This window comes from Cynara cardunculus (assembly GCF_001531365.2).
Source record: "Cynara cardunculus var. scolymus isolate 2C chromosome LG 15, CcrdV1, whole genome shotgun sequence".
In the NCBI taxonomy this organism is placed as follows: Eukaryota; Viridiplantae; Streptophyta; class Magnoliopsida; order Asterales; family Asteraceae; genus Cynara; species Cynara cardunculus.
In genome coordinates, this window is record NC_037542.1 from 19,826,818 (window position 1) to 19,831,446 (window position 4,629).

Below are 4,629 nucleotides of genomic sequence, written 5' to 3' on the forward strand. Positions count from 1 at the left end.
GCACATAACTTTTCCGACCACCTTTACAAAATAAATGACACTTACTTAAATAAATAAAAAAACCATCGATCAAAATTTTTGACCATGATTTTCAATGGATTACCCATAAAATATTAATGATTCGGTAGAATCCGATATTTTTGAAGAAAACACCAACGGATTACCCAGAACATCTCCGGATAATCTGTTACTGATTTGAGTTTCCCACCGTCAGTTTACCCACCAACTTTGTGACGGTTTTGTGATGAATGATATTAATATTGAAACTGATTGGTACCCTTCGTAGTGGCACAATGGAGAAAAGACCAACAAAGTTGACAACAAAGAGATAAGCGATCATCCACCCAAGAGCAAGCTTCTTCACATTAACCGGAGTATTCCCTGTATCTAATTGACCAGCAATGAATGGACTCATTCCTAACAAATATATTGTTGTACCACCTGTTTCCATATCAAACTTAATTCAGTTCAGTTTATACGATAATGTTACAATAAGCTGTTTACACGAACAAAGTAAAAAGAATGACGAATCTAGTATACGACACAAAAAAAGTCGTTTTATTTATAGCGTTTTGTTAGGTCATCTAATTTCGTCTTAATAACTTAAAACATGGTCTCTATAGCTGGATTAAAATCCAAATCATATCATATGTTCATATCTATTTGAAACATCAATCATCCGGGTAGTTTACTTACGGCAAGAAATAACAAAATCAGGTGAGTGTTATGATACATTACTTTATAGGACTTAAGTCCATAGAACCAAATGATTGTTTTTTTTATTCTCAAAAAGTGTTGTATAAGTTTATATAATAGATATGTAAGTTTAAGAGTTATATTTTAGAGTAAACTGTAAATTTATTTCAAAGTTACATGCTTCTACTTTCTCTGAACATGAATGGCATATTATTGTGCCAGGAAACCACTATCCCTAAAAAGATTAATTAAATTTGGTTATTTAAGATGCATTTTGATCAAGAGATCTAGAAAAGAGTATTGGAAGCCTATATATATATATATATATATATATATATATTATGACTGATGGTAACATGGTATTGTTCATGTAGAATGCAAGAAATAAGAATGGCCATTTGCTACAATTCCAAGAAGACATATAAGATACCATAATGGTAACCTTAAGTTCATCATTGAAGTCCTATCTTTCCTCTAATAGAGGCCATAACAGTTTACTTGATTGCAGCTATATCCCCATCTTTGATAGTCCCCTGCATCATGTCACCATACACAGCAGGAAATGAGCATACTTTCAATCTTCTTTAGTGCATCATCTACCAAATATTATCTTAAGAAATACAATACGGCAACATTTTGCTTCATATATTTATATTTTAACAAAGGTATTACTTTTTATATATCACCAAACACCCTTCCTCCAAGTTTGCACTCAACACTAAAACTATTTGTGGTTATTCTTTTAAATAATTGTAGTTGTAAGTTTGTGGACATAGTTGTAACTCAGTTGATCTTATGTAGAGATAAGTAAATAATAAATTCATAGAAACCAGTCATGAATGTGTAAATATATTCTAGAGAGCCAAGTGTTTGTTAAAAGGCCTAATGATGGTTACTTGCTCTACTTAGGGGCCGTTTACTAAATGCTTACCCGGTAAGTACTTACCGGGTAATTTTCCTCACCGGATGAACATGGCAAGGGCCAAGAATCTTATCGGTAAGAGCGATGATAAGGATGAAGAGTTTTACCCGGTAAGTGAAGGTGATGACTCTTACCCGGGTAAACGCTTACTAGGTAAATTGTTGCATATGATAAGTTTTGATGTACTACAAGTTTACCAGTAAAATAAATTATCGGATTGACTCCTAACAATAAGCACTTACCGGGTAAGTATTTAAGTAAATGACCCCTTACTCGGAAACAACTTCACTCTTTTAGCAGACTTTATGCAACAATGTATTCTACCATCCATATATATTAAATCAATTCCATAGGCAATTACAACCTAGATGCAACTGTATAACTCAAAATAAATGTAGAAACCTGTGCTGTGCAGTCAATATTTACTACTATAGTTTATGCTTTCAACTACATCAACCCATACATACATACATACATACATACCATCCACATCATTCAATAATGCTCTTGTCCTGCCCCAATGCTTCAACACATTAGGCTAACAATATAAATATTTGATATTGTACCTAACGCATACCTACATAAATATTATATTATACTTATATATACATATATATAGCATCATTTTAGGCACTTTTTGTCTCATTTCCCGAGTTCTTTTAGTTTACAAAAGCTTAGTTTTGGTTTGTTTACACTTAAATTCGTGGTTTGCACATAAGTTGAACATGCTTGAATTGTTGGCTTATTAACAACCTTGTTGATTAGTCATCCAATCACAGATTAGGTTGTATTTATTTTTCTAGATTGGATAGCCAAAGTTCTATGAATATAATATATGCATAACCATTACAAAGGTTTTAGACAACATACAAGGATTCACATTGTCCAAAAAATAGAGTGGGACTGTTGCAATTAAAAAGCATGTAGATAAGTTAACCATGGAAATAGTGATATGAATACCTGGGAAGTATTGAACCATTTTCCACCTTTCCACTCCATATGTGGCCTCATTCTTGAGTAAATAAATTCTCTTTTCTTTTTTGCGTGTTTAAAGAACGCATTATACCTATTATCGGCAAGTTCTTTGGTAATTACTCCACTCCACCATCTATGTGAAATGTCGGTGTTAGTCGCTTCTACAATCGTTCGTACAAAAACAAATCTTTTAAGTGGTTGATTTTTAACACTTATGTATCACTTTTGCATCATAATATATGAATATATATATAACAAAGGGGATGTTTTTAACCAACGTGGTGATGATATCTTCAAAAGGTGCAAATTCCTAACATACCAAATACAGAAATGCTGTTGGCTAAGGCAAAAAGAACCACCAAACAGAAGATAATATAGCTGTTTAGTTCAATTCAAGACGGCCTCTGCAAATCACCAGGACTCAAAATAGTCCAATCATTGTCGAGATCATAGACGGACCTAGAGGGGTGGTTAGGTGGCACGTGCCACCGTATTGTTCCTCCATGGTAAAGTAAAAAGAAATTAGGTTCGTGAAAGGTGCAATCGTTTTATTCTAGAAGGTGYAACCGTTTTATATGGTGCCACCGTATCCAAAAATTCTTGGGTTCGTACTCGAGATATAAARAAATAATAAAAGATGTAGGATCAATCCACCATGCTGACCATGTTAGTATAATTGTATTCTAATCTTTTAGTTAAAGTGTATTAGTTTAACTAGAATTATGTCGGAATAATCCACCAACAGCTTCTGCAGAAGCAAGTCGTTATCAAGAAAACAACATATTTTGGCAACAAGAAAAGCACCAGTAACTGAATAAAATTGGCAAAAAGCCACTATTGTATAAAAAATCTGGTGCAAAAGTAGTTGGAGAGAATATATCAAATAAGTCGATCTTTTTAGCGCACTCTAATTCAAGTAATCCTAGAAAATAGTTGGAGAGAATATAAGACAAAAGAGTTATGCACACCTCATTTTTAGCCCCCACTTCATCTTCATATCCTGTTTTTAGCAAAATGTCATGCACTGCAGTGAGATCCATCTATGCCAAAAGGAGAAAGTAAGGTTAGAACTTGGAACAACACATGCCCTTGATTATCTACTTACTTTTCATTTTGTGTTTTTAACCACTGTGTTGCACCTTATACATATAACACAAAAAAACAATTTAAATAAAAGATGGAAAGTGATTATATGTAGAAAAAGTTAACGGTTGAGATTCTTGTGAGCTATGTACTGCTGTAGATGCATCTTGGCCAAGCTGCAAACCCATGACTGGTTGATTGGCCATAGAACGTGCAACTAAACATTGATTTTCATGTTTCCAAGACCTTTCATAACAGTTTCTCATTTGATTCTCGATGCAAACAGATTTATACATGTTGTTGCTTCAATACCGTGTAATCCAAAAGACTACAACTTTATAGTTAAAGTTGAATGCAGGACTGAAGCATTAAAGTTATAGTTGGCTTAGCAAATCATTCCCACTATGGCCACCAAAAATTGAAAAAATAATTTGAAGGGGAAAAATAGTGTTAAACGATATATTCTTATTAAATGATCCAAACTGCTATAAATAAATAAAAACATTACCTCTGCTATGCCAAAACACATGGTCCTTTCATCCAGCAAATCAATATTTCCAAGACCAAGAGAATTAAGGAGTATGATGGTTGTATTGGGCAACACAGGAAATACATTAAAATCATCAGTAATGAAGAAACCCTCATTGAACAACTATATCCATGTTTATTTACAAGTCAGCGAATTCCTCCTCCTTGCACCTAAGAGCATAATCCTAAAATATGTAGCATGCAACCAGTTCATTTATCGTTCTCACTATCAAAGCTACAAACTTTCAAAGAAGTTTCAAGTCCTCCAACTTACAAAAAAATTGAACATGAACTACCACATTCGAATCCTCTGTTTTAAGGCTGAAGAAAGCATGAAGGAAAATTATTTCCAAATCTCAAAATTCATGGAATACATAAAGGAGTAAAACAAGAGAATAAGTTATGCAAATTTATACCATAGTTAA

The 4,629-nt window shown here is 33.3% G+C and overlaps 1 long non-coding RNA gene across 1 annotated transcript; it reads right to left on the reverse strand.

Annotated features, from left to right (window-relative positions):
• Positions 1–282: 282 nt before the first annotated feature.
• Positions 283–3,629, reverse strand: LOC112527136. The gene is made up of 3 exons (XR_003070724.1): positions 3,562–3,629; positions 1,139–1,229; positions 283–441 (listed from the first exon to the last, which is right to left on the reverse strand). It is a non-coding gene; the product is annotated as an uncharacterized LOC112527136 (long non-coding RNA).
• Between the last annotated feature and the right edge of the window lie 1,000 nt (positions 3,630–4,629).